This window comes from Schistocerca piceifrons, chromosome X, assembly GCF_021461385.2.
Source record: "Schistocerca piceifrons isolate TAMUIC-IGC-003096 chromosome X, iqSchPice1.1, whole genome shotgun sequence".
Lineage (NCBI taxonomy): Eukaryota > Metazoa > Arthropoda > Insecta > Orthoptera > Acrididae > Schistocerca > Schistocerca piceifrons.
Window position 1 is genome coordinate 586,341,575 of NC_060149.1, and position 12,355 is coordinate 586,353,929.

Consider the following 12,355-nt stretch of genomic DNA (forward strand, 5'->3'; position numbering starts at 1 on the left):
CGACTATCTGGCTCATTACTATCCAGCTCTCATACTATCCAGCCTACTTAATTAATATTATAGTAATAATTCTCCCTGGTAAAATGAGCATTAATTTTTTGTATGTTCTATATTTTTCATGCTGTGTGGCCTTTCAAAATGTCTTATGCGTCTTCTGTGCTTCTAGCACATCTTGAGTCACAATTGTAAGGTACATACTACATCGTTAATACTGAATAAATTACTGGAACCACTCTTTAAGAAACAATACTTAGAGGGCCCTCTTCATTTCATTCCAGCACTCATGAAAAACAATGAACACATACAGAGAGAGAGAGAGAGAGAGAGAGAGAGAGAGAGAGAGAGAAACTCTGCTGGAAACGCTGTATTATGTGTTTCTTCAGTTGCATATAGATGTCATAAATGTGTGCATTGTTAACCCGTTGTTTTGGTGATGCTTTGTGTTTTAGTTAAAGAATACAAAATGGGTAATATGTATTATGTAAGAAGTCAGAAAATATTGATAAAATCAGGTTTTGGTATTAAAAAAAGGTTGTTTTGAGTGGTATAGCTGGGTTAGAAGAGAGAATTTATAGAACTTCAGCCTATTCAGATTTTTTGTTATCTGGCTTGATGTTCCACCACATTAAGCCAGACAGTCAAGAGTACGGAGTGGCAGACAAAATCATTGTGCCAAGCTCTTGAAGAATATTCAACACGAGGGAACCGGACCACGAAGAAAAACCAGTTCACAGGTAATGGCCTCTCAGTCTCCCAGTGCAGGCAGGAGTATAGGGCAACAAAACAGCCACAGTCTCCATGGAATGCTACGAGAATGTTTGTAGCAGTCAAAGGGTTAAACTGGTAAAACACAAAGAGGGTGCTGAGGACCAAGAAAGTCCAAGAAAACATGTCCAGTGGCTACTGCAGGTAGGCACCGCAAATTCAATGCAAGAAAAATACTGTCCCCCTTGATAACTTCACCAACAACTCCACTGTCTACAAAATTGGATACAAATCTGCAACACATTGCACACCGACAGTGTTTAAAATCACCGAAAAGGTGTATGGCGCCACCAGGCTTTTGAATCACCACCAAAGGGCTTGCGCACTGACTTGGTAAAATGAGGGAAATGATGCCTTGATACTGCCAACACTGCAACTCAGCCCTTTCACTTTTAACACGTGGCAAAAGGGATGGGGTGAGGGCAACAACATTTAGGTACTGTTGGTGGCTTAAGAGAAACACAAGCATCGAAATTTCCTACCTGGCCCAAGTTATTCAGTGGGCTGTATGACCACAGTAAGGAGTCCAAATAGTGAAAAGGAATGGACTGAGACATGAAATGCACTTTGTCACCCATCTGGAAGAGAAAAAAACAGAAAAAGTGGCTAGCCCCAAAAATATCCTGTGCGAATATGAATTGAAAAAGTGACTAGTCCAAAAGATGTTCTATGCCAATGTGAATTGGTTACAAACAGTGTAAGTTGCCATTTCACATTCTTATATGCACGGAATGGAGAAAGGAATGCACTGTTTACTAAAAATCACAACCAGACATAGTGGCCATTGCAACCTCGGGCATTGAGAGAGCCTGTACATATCCACATTATTGAGGATGACTGTCACTCTTGTGTCGAACTGAAATTCGACTAGTCACCCATCCACAACCAAAATCAACAAAATACAGCAGGATGTTGGAGACAGCGCCAGTGTCCAGTGAAAACACAAGGGCATATGACGACTGACTTGTGGCCCACCAACTGTCACAGACAGTTGCTAAATGGCCTATCCGACAGCATACCCCACAGATCACCCCGTTGTGCAGTCAGTCTCATTGAAAATATGAAAAAGACCATTGAGGCAGGACCATTGGCCACCCCAACAAGCAGAATGAGAACTACGCAGATGGCCCAAAATCCTGTGTAGGTTGGAATTAGAATGCTGCGACCATCATGAACCCACCGAGGTCAGTGCAGGTGAAGAAGGACGGCACCGTGATGTCACTGCACCAGAATCGTCAACGCTGTCAACATATGGTGTCTTAGTGGGAGGTGAGACCTCCTGGGGTACCCCGCAGGGCACCAGGGTCTGTTTACCATGTACATGAGCCACCTGCCAATTAGCAGAAAGGATGTCCCTTGCCATGCTCATCAGCTCATGCAATTCTGCAATCTGGGCAAGATCAGCTAAGGAAGGTTCAGACAAATCCAGCACCCTAGTTTGAACCTCAAGATCAGGTGATAATTGGACAATCACATCCTGAATTAGTGAGTTTGTGCAGGAGATAGCACATTTAGAACACTCAAAATGACACTTGTACGAAAAGCCCTGTAAATGAGCAATCCAGGCACTTGTGGTGCTGGTTAACCAACTGCGACTGTACCACCACTATGTGGGTTTGATGTCAAATACTGTGCTGGCAACTGATAAAGCTCTAGTACAAAGGGGAGTTTTTCAGACTCAGTGGGGGGCTTCAAATTTTGGACAACTTGATATAAACAAGGTGGCCTTATCAACTGGATCAACGATATGCTTTTATTGGTAGTGCAGCAAGAACCAGTGCAGGTAATTCTCCCACTTTTCCGTAGATTCATCAAAACTAACAAACGGCATCAGTGGCAGTGGGGATCGGGAAGAAAGCTGCACAACAAGCCACCGACAGGGCAAAGGCACAAAGGAAATCTGCATCCTGGTTCATCAGTGCCAGCATCTGCAGCTGCTGTTGCTGTTGCTGTTCGTTCTATAGGTGCATTTATTCCTGCCAGCACTGCAGAAATGTCAGGTCCATCATGGCCAAAGATTAACACTCAGTGAAAGGAAACAAACAATAGGTATGTCACACACATAAAAACGTCCTTCATCGCCACTGCAAAGACGTGACATCGCCACTACACTACACTGTCAGTGCATATACTTTACAAGCCAATGGTGGCTTGATAATGCTGGGGAACAGAACCCTGTGAATGGAAACAAACCTCACCATGCAAGTCAATCTACAGAAAGTGCAAGGGAATAAACTAAGCATGCGACTAGTATGGGTGGCTGATGATGGAGCACTCAGGAACTACACTCAACATGAAGCACAGGCTTAGTCCACAGTGGATGAACTCAGTATAGGCACTGGCCCACTCAGCCTATTGTCGCACAGGTAAACACTCCTGTCCGCAGGTGTGCTTATACTACGCACTGTGTGTACCCTCCGTGGAAGGTTTCTGCACTATTCTGCTGCACTACCCACGCCAGCACATCTGACTCCATCACAATGTCCACTGGCAGGGAAATTAAATCCCTTAAAATGGTAGTGGTGGTACAATACATTCAGAATGCTGTCAATTAATAAAACACTCCCCACCTGGACAAGCTTGAACTTAACATTATATTGAAGGCATTCCAACAAGAGAATTGTGTTATATGGCTCATTTTTTACATCTGCAATCTGCAAGTCACCATATGGTGTGTGGTGATGGTTACTTTGTTGATTGCTGTTAGTTTCTCCCTTTCATCTTCCAGCTGCAGATGGTCTGCGGGAAGAATGATTCAAATGTCTCTGATTTTACATTTTTGATTTTTTCATGAGATATACATAGGAGGAAATAATATATTGGTTGACTAATCTAAGAATGTCTGATCCTGGAACTTGAACAGTCAACCATACTGTTCTATACAATGCGTAGCTTGAAGTATCTGTCACTGGAGTTTGTTGAACATCTCCATGACATATACATGGATACTAAATGAATCTTTAACAAAACATGCTGCTATTCTTTGGGTACTTTCTATTTCTTCTATCTGTCCCATCTGGCGTGGATTCCAGACTCACAAGCAATATTCAAGTATTGATCGAATGAGGGTTTTTGTAAGCTATCGCCAATTATGGGTGGACTACAGACTCTGAGAAGTCTTCCAATGAACCTCAGTCTGGCACCTGTCTTACCTGCAGTTGTGCATTATGCATACTCCCAAATATTTAATAGATATGACTGCAATCATGTAATCATATAATAATTGTTCTTTCTGCCTATTTATGCATAATATGTTACATTTGTTTATGTTGAAGTTCAACTCCCAATCTCTGCACCCTCTGCAGGTCTTCCTACATTTTGCTACAATTTTCTAACATTGTGACACCTTTGTATACAATAGCATCACCCACAAAAAACCTCATGGAACTTCCATTGTTATCCACTAGGTCATGTCACTGTGAAAATTAATGGTCCTAGAACATTCCTGTGGGGTATGTCCAAAGGTACATTTACATTTGAAGATTTCTCTCAATTAAAAACGACATTTTGTGGCCGAACAGAGTGAACTGGGTTTCACAGTCACTGCTTGTGGAGTCCATGTTGATTCCTAGACAGGAGATTTTTGGTCTCCAGAAATGTCATAATATGAAAGCATAAAACATGTTCCAAAAGTCTAGAACATATTGATACCCATGATGTGGGCCTATAGTTTTGTGTACCTGTTTGCTGACCCTTCTTGAAAATGGGAATGACCTGAACTTTTTCCCAATCGCTAGGAATGCTTTGCTCCTCTGCTGATCTACTGCACATTGCTGCTAGGAGAGGAGCAAGTTCGTTTAGATACTCTTTGTAGAATCACACAGATACCCCACCAGTCACAGTGGCCTTTCCTCTGTCGAGTGATTTCATATTATGTTCTATCCGGTGTCACTTATTTTACGTCTGTTGTTTTGACACTTATGCAATGATTTAGAGGAGGAACCGTAATATGATCTTCATCAGTTAAACACTATCAGTTTCAGTCAGCACTTTCTGCTTGTCAGTAAATCAACTGGCACTTTCTGCACGTCGGTACAGCGTACGGGTGCCGTATCAAATGCTCCCTTCACGCATTTTCCCTCTCACACAGTACCTATATTTACTAATTGTTGTAACTTCCTCTACACACCATATGATTCGTTAGTGGATACAGGAGTGAGGAACAGATGCTGCTCACGAACAGAGAATTCAGATATTAATTTATTCTGCAACTAATATCAAATAGTAAAAATAATACACAAATTTGTTGCCGTAGTTGCAGTCAGCTGCTAACAGTAGCACTCAATGTCGGAACACGTACAGATAACACAGATTTATGAATCGGTCAGTCTCCAATACAATAACTACTTAGCAGATCGCAAACCCCGGCCACTACGAAAGTCCACAAACGTTATTCGACTGGCAAACACACAAAATGGGGCCGAGTGCACGAATGCTTGAACTCGAGTACACTCGCCGCCAAAGCTCCAGAGAGGGGACGCTTACATCTCACCGACGATGGCACAATTGTTCGTGGCACGGCCCACAAGCTGTAGTGGCAGTCTTAGGAAACACGGAGCTGTAACTGGTGGCACGCGTATTTGGAGGTGCGACTGATATCGCACTGTCGAAATGCTGCCCTCAATTATATAAATGGGCAGTCGGCAGGCCAATTTCATCTTACAAAGCTGTGTCTGTCGAAGATACTAGTATTTTATGTACGTCAGGTACCTCGGGTACGTTTTTCTGGGCGATTCCCGTAACACTCACTTCCGGCAGCTCGTAGTTGCCAGACAGCAATCGCGGCATCTCGTCACTCTACAGAAATTGTAATGTACCCATTCTGCACCTAACAACAACAGCATGCACAGTGGAGTTGTATTATAATAAACATAAAGGAACTTGTACCCCAAAGTGCTAATAAATAAGTACAGCTCAGTGGATAACTGTTAGAACACAAATGCAAATGATTTGGTTTCAAGCCATTCAGTCCTATAATATACTTGCTGCTTCTTCCACTTTTGGCAATGTGAAATATGAAATGTTGCTCAGTTCTCTCAGAGCCTGTGTAGGTCTTCCTGTAACTGGTTGGGTAATCAGTTCAGAGGGAGGTGGAAGGTGGAGCACCTCACCTCTAACACGGTCATGCCTATTAAGTAACTAAATACATATTGAAACACAGGCTGATAATACTGAAAATACTGAAAATAGGCAACAATAATGGAAACATATACTGGAAAAGACAAATGTTAATAATGGAACCAGAAATTTGCAACACCTAGTTCGAGACCAAGAAGACGATTGACATTTGCTATGCGTTAAAGGCAATAGAACGTAACACGGCTACGGCCTGTACTCGTTGCAGCCACTGGTGTACTGACATTACTATACACTATACGCAGAGGGCTCCACGGAGATAGTACGGCGATTGTCACCTACAGACGTACCGACAAATGATAAAGTACGAGTGGCATTTCATACGGTATATTATATTATAATCATCGTCAAAATCTGTTCTACGATTTTAAAATTGTTATTTTTAATTTTGATTGGATTATATACAATTTCCTTCATTCCTCGCACATTCGAAAGAGATTCTTGTCTTCTAAAGCACTTTGCTGACTGTGTTTACCTCATTCACTGGTGCGTGCCTGAGGTAGCATTATGCAGCCCTATGTGTCAGTGACACATACGTCCACTACATTCCCACAGGTGGCCGCGGCTGCTGGGTTATAAACTTGCCCTGGCGCAAAGAGGTGGCAGCAATACTGCCCTTGCTGTGAACTGCTGCCCTTCGAGGCAGAAGTCTGGTGCTGCTGTGGCACCTGGAGGATTACCCTCATTGTGTCACTGAAGTCCATAAGGTGGACTTAGAAATGTAAGCTGGTCTGATTGAGCTGGATGCTCTGACTGACTGACTGGCGTCAGCTGATGGCTGGCCCGAGGCATACTGTGAACTAGCATGGACCCAATGTCGAGGAGCTGCTGCCAAACAGCACGTAACTGTGCTAGAAACAGACTGTATTTATAGTGAATAGAAGCACCCATGTTGTGCCATTACACTACTTCTATGCATCTATGCCTGACTGCCTGCCTCACACAGCTGCAATGGAGCTGCCTGCGTTGGGAATGACGGTGTAGGTTACCTTCAATCACAAAGACTCCCAACAACTAGTAATAAAATGATACTTATTAAATATGAAGAAATACTTAACTTAAATGATTCTTCTTGTGAAATGTCCAGAATAATCAGACATTTGAAATTATATTTCAAGTTCTCTAAAATATTAAAGTCCTGTCACTGTGCCTCTGAGTGATGCCTATGTAGAGTCCAGAGCTGGCCCACGATGCCTATGGAGCCAAAGTCTCGAAGATGATGGATGAACACTGCAGCTTATAGACTTAGCGGTAACTGGAGACTATACACAACTCGATGCACTAAAGAGAACAATCTGCCATAGCTCAGTGCTTCAGAATTTGACAAGGGACTGACTCGCTATCCACACACATGATGCCTATGGGTTGGCAGCTGCGGCCCCTGGCAGTCCTCAGTATAGTTTGTACTGCTGACCCATATAGCTGCTGTACTGTGAGGGTTTCGAATGCAGCTTACCGATAGTGGTGAAGTACTCTCTGGAGTCGTGAGTACCGTTACCACAGCTTTAATTCAGTAACTCCCAAAATTTACCTCTCATGACCATCTGAAACAAAAAGAGTTCACCACAAAGTTATGAAACCTATTAGTTATGTTACAATTTTTCCTCTTACATCAAGCAACAAAGCTCGAAAAATGGGGCAGATTCCCTCTACAATTCTCAGTAGAATGGCTGCATTGACTCTTATGCTACCACGTAAAACCTCCATTGTCATTTGAGCTACCTCTTAATCATTAACCCCTCTAAAACATTAATATTTACATGAATATCCCCTTAATATACCTCATGAAGCATTGTACAGCAAGCAACATTGCTCATTTCAAGACTACTGAAGGTTTTTTTGTCCTTCAAATTACAATTAATTGCATCTACAATATAACACACTAGCTTTCGCACTCATCGTACCTTCTCAGGTATGAATGGCTAACCAGTCCAACAATGTCTTATGTACTGGAGGATTGCACTGGCAAGTGGCTCTCCACCTAAGGTCGATGAAGGCTGCACGAAACTATAAGGGCTAACATGGCACCTGTGGTCTTGATCCTGTGCTGCTGCTGCTCCTCCTGATACGGCTGAACATGCAAAAGCATTTGCTCTACTGAAAACCTGCCCCTCTTGCATGTCTATTAGCCAGTTTAAGGACAGGATTATGTTAGGATCCAGTGCTTCATTCAGAAAGGGCAGATTCACTGGAAGGATAGCTAGTGGCTTCTCTGGCAAGTACAACTATGGCTGTGTAATGTTCAACTTTGTTTCCCCTGCAGCAGAGGTTGACAATTGAAATTGTCTGTCCTGTTATGTCACCATCCCTCCCATTAATAAGTCTTCCACTACCGTGCTGACCCAAACTTTCTGCTCCTGCGAGTTTCCCTTGCTTCTGGCAGTTTGCTAGTACCATTTTGCTACTGTTTACTGAAAACACCCAGTTGAACCAGATTGCTGAATACAGGTTCGTGACTCCAGTATGACATGTGGACAATCCTGACCTGCATTGCAACTGTATCTCACATGTGCCAGTACCCATATGCACCACTCGAGTTGCACAAACAGTAACCCTCTAGTGACATCGCTGCATGACTATCACCATCTTCCACGATCAGCAGTACCTCTGGTGTCCTCACTTGGATGAATTTCCCCAAGATTCAAAGTCAGTTTCAGTGCCCAACAATGGTTTGTGAGTACCACACCCTCTTGCCTTGTAAAAAGTACTCTGGTTTCCAACAGTAGTACCCACAGCACTCCCACTCCAACATGGTGAAGGGTTGAAATGCTGCTAAGATAAGGACTCCCCTCATCCTTTATTTTGACCTGCAGTAACCTGGAAACAGGGAACTCCCATCACACTTCTCTCCTCTTCCAAGAAGTCTGTCATTACATAAATGTACAAAGGAAACTCAATTCTAAAATACCTTACACACAAATGAATGTAAAAATATAATCCTAGAAATACCATGACAAAACTACTTCCCTTCCTCCTATCCTCACCCCCTACTGAAACATTAATCCTTATGCCTGTAAATAACATGTATACTCTAACCCAAACGTAAACTATTCCCTCTGGTGTTCATCCATGCAGAATCTCCTGTACAGGTTGTACAAAGTGTCCACACTTCCTTTTCGTCCTACTGCCCATATTCTTACCCTCAACGGATGACTACACCTGCATTAACCAATCTCCAGCACTTCGAAACGGCTTCAGACCCCCCACATGCACAAAAGTTGTATGACTCAGTAACTGAAGCTTGACATTTACTGGTGATGTCTCAACTACCTGGTAAGGCCCCTGATAACGAGTTACAAATTTCTTGGTCTTACCCTATGGGATGTAGGGTATTGATAACATTAACCACTGGCGGGATTTTATACTGCGGCAACCTGCTCACACAATTCCCCAACTGCTTTTGAGAGTCCAGGGCTCTGGTGTTTGCTCCCTGAGTAAGCTTCCAAATTTTCCTAACTTTTTTAGCAAAATTCTTAATGGACTCCTCCGTCCCTGCCAACTCTTGGCCTGATTTTGTAAAATAGTGACAGTGCACCTCGCATAAACCATCTCAATTGGTGATAACCTTGTCACAGAATGGACTTTCAAATTATATGCGCTAGCAACGAAAGATAAATACACATCACAATCATTATGGTACATGCCCACATAATGACTCACCATCCTTCCGACTGAATGATGTACCCTCTCTGTCCTACCATTAACCTGAGAAGCACTGAAATTGAGATTGTGATGCGTTCTTGTCAGTCAGTCGTAGCTCATGTCATTTGATCTCACCAGCCAATGACAGCAGACATTCCGAACCTAGGTCACTTGATGTAGTCAGCCAACAGCAGTGAAAACACACAAATAGGAAAAGTTAATGGTTTAAATTAATATACATGCAGTATAGCTACAAGAAAAACTAAGTTTGTACATAGATGTTGCCAAAAATTTTTTGCTGTTTTTTCTGAGTGTGTGGTTAGGCACAATCCTATCAGCGAAGCTTAAATTGGAGCAACTGAAAATTTCTAACATGCACGATTATAAATTTGACTGCTGTGCGCCAAACATTTCAGGGTTACCTGGCTGAATACATGTACCATCAAGCACATGAACTTTTCCATGGAAATGCCAATTACATATGAAATTGCTCCAGAACTCACTTCACACCTTTTTTTTTTTTTTTTTTTTAAATGATAATTATACTTTTTGCCATCATTGGTACATAATTTGTGATCTACAAAAGAATGAGAATAAATATGAAAAACTAACCTTGAAGCTTCATCTTTCTTAGCACGTGTTGCCCTGTAAGATACATCAAACACAAACATGACAGTAAAATTTTAAATAATGGCGTAGTTGGTTGGTCTTCTCAGCCTGAAAATTTTCTAACTGGCTTGTCCCCAGTGTTAACTTTTGAATGCCAATGTAACTCCCAAGCAGTTTGTTGTTACAAAGTATTGCATAGCCTTCAACACATTTTGCTATTGGCAGATGCTTGTGTGTACACTGTGTTTTGTTGTTGTAAATGGTGCATTTTCTTTGCAACTAAAATTTTATTTGGTGTTAGTTTCTCATTTATGTTTTATTGCTGCAGTATTGACCACCTACTTAGCTGGGTGGTAATGTGCTTGCCTGGCCCGGGTATGATTCCCAGCCGTGTTGGAGATTTTCTCCACTCTTGTACTTGGTGTTGTGGTATCCTCATCATCATTTCATCCTCATTACCAGTGCACAAGTCGCTCAATGTGGTGTCGACTGAAATAAGACTTGCACTTGGCAGCAGAACTGCCTCAAACAGGGCCTCCTGGCCAATGAAGCCATATTCTCATTTTCATTTTGCTGGAGTATTATTCTGCAGTAGCAGGCTAAAGTAAAATTCTTCCTTACAGTATCAGTTCTTACCAATCAAATTTACAAAAATTCACTGAAAACTAAAACAATGAAAAAGTCCCAGAACTCTAAAAAATTCCCAGGTTTTTCCTGGATTTCCTGGGGCATGTACACCCAGTAAAAGGCTCCATTGCTTCTGGTAACCTCTGCAAAGGTATCTACGTCTCAGCTTAAATTATCTGCATATGTTTCTCTTCTTACCAGGCTGGTGTATACCTTCATACTTAAATTCACTTAATCTCAGTGTCCATCTAGCCAACCTACTAGAAGGGTTCTTAAGTCCCAACAACCATTTAAATGCTTCTTGGTCCCTTACTACCTTAAACTTTTTTTGGTACAAATAGCACCTGAAATACAAATATCACGACAAGCAGTTCTGTTTCTGTTGTCGAGTAGTTTTTCCCTGCTCTTTTCAACTGCCTAGAGGTATATGCTACTTGATGCACCTCTCTGTTTAAAAACTGTCTGAGAACACAACCCATAACTGGAAGCAACAGCTGACAAAGTAGACTCTTTCTTGTAGTCCAGAAAAAGGAGTACTGGACTTTATGTCAAAGCTCTCTTTAACTCTCTGAACATTTCTCAGCTTTCCTTTGTCCATTCAGACTTTACCCCCCTTTTTAACAGTTGCGTAACTGGTTATGCTATATTTGCAAATCCTTTTATGAATTTTTTATAAAAAAAAAAGGACTGCAGCTCTTTGGTATTACTAGGAATCAGAAATTCTTGTACTGACTGTAATAACCTCAGATCTGTCTTAACTCCTTCACTGCTAATAACACGCCCTAAATACGTAACTTCTTGTCATGCAAAGTGACCTTTTCCCATGTTTAATGTTAATTTCACTGCTCATAATCTTATAAATACCTCTCACAAATGTTGCACATTCTGTGTCATGGGTTGTTGTTATGGTCTTCAGTCCAGAGACTGGTTTCATGCAGCTCTCCATGCTACCCTATCCTGTGCGAGCTTCTTCACCTCTGAGTAAGTACTGCAACCTACATCCTTCTGAATCTGCTTAGTGTATTCATCCCTTGGTCTCCCCCTACGATCTTTATCCTCCGCGCTTCCCTTCAATGCTAAATTGGTGATCCCTTGATGCCTTAGAAAGTGTCCTACCAACCAATCCCTTCTTCTAGTCAAGTTGTGCCACGAATTCCTCTTCTCCCCAATTCTATTCAGTACCTATTCAAGTTGCGTGATCTACCCATCTAATCTTCAGCATTCTTCTGCAGAACCACATTTTGAAAGCTTCTATTCTCTTCATGTCTAAACTATTTATCGTCCATGTTTCATTTCCATACATGGCTACACTATATACAAATACTTTCAGAAAGGACTTCCTGACACTTAAATCTACACTCCTGGAAATTGAAATAAGAACACCGTGAATTCATTGTCCCAGGAAGGGGAAACTTTATTGACACATTCCTGGGGTCAGATACATCACATGATCACACTGACAGAACCACAGGCACATAGACACAGGCAACAGAGCATGCACAATGTCGGCACTAGTACAGTGTATATCCACCTTTCGCAGCAATGCAGGCTGCTATTCTCCCATGGAGACGATCGT

General features: G+C 42.0%; 1 long non-coding RNA gene across 1 annotated transcript in view; it reads right to left on the reverse strand.

Moving 5' to 3' along the window:
• Window positions 1-6,261: 6,261 nt before the first annotated feature.
• Window positions 6,262-12,355, reverse strand: part of LOC124721178 — a 91,743-nt gene continuing 85,649 nt past the window's right edge. The window contains exon 3 of the long non-coding RNA XR_007006287.1: window positions 6,262-7,445. This is a non-coding gene — a long non-coding RNA (uncharacterized LOC124721178). The remainder of the gene's footprint in view (window positions 7,446-12,355) is intronic.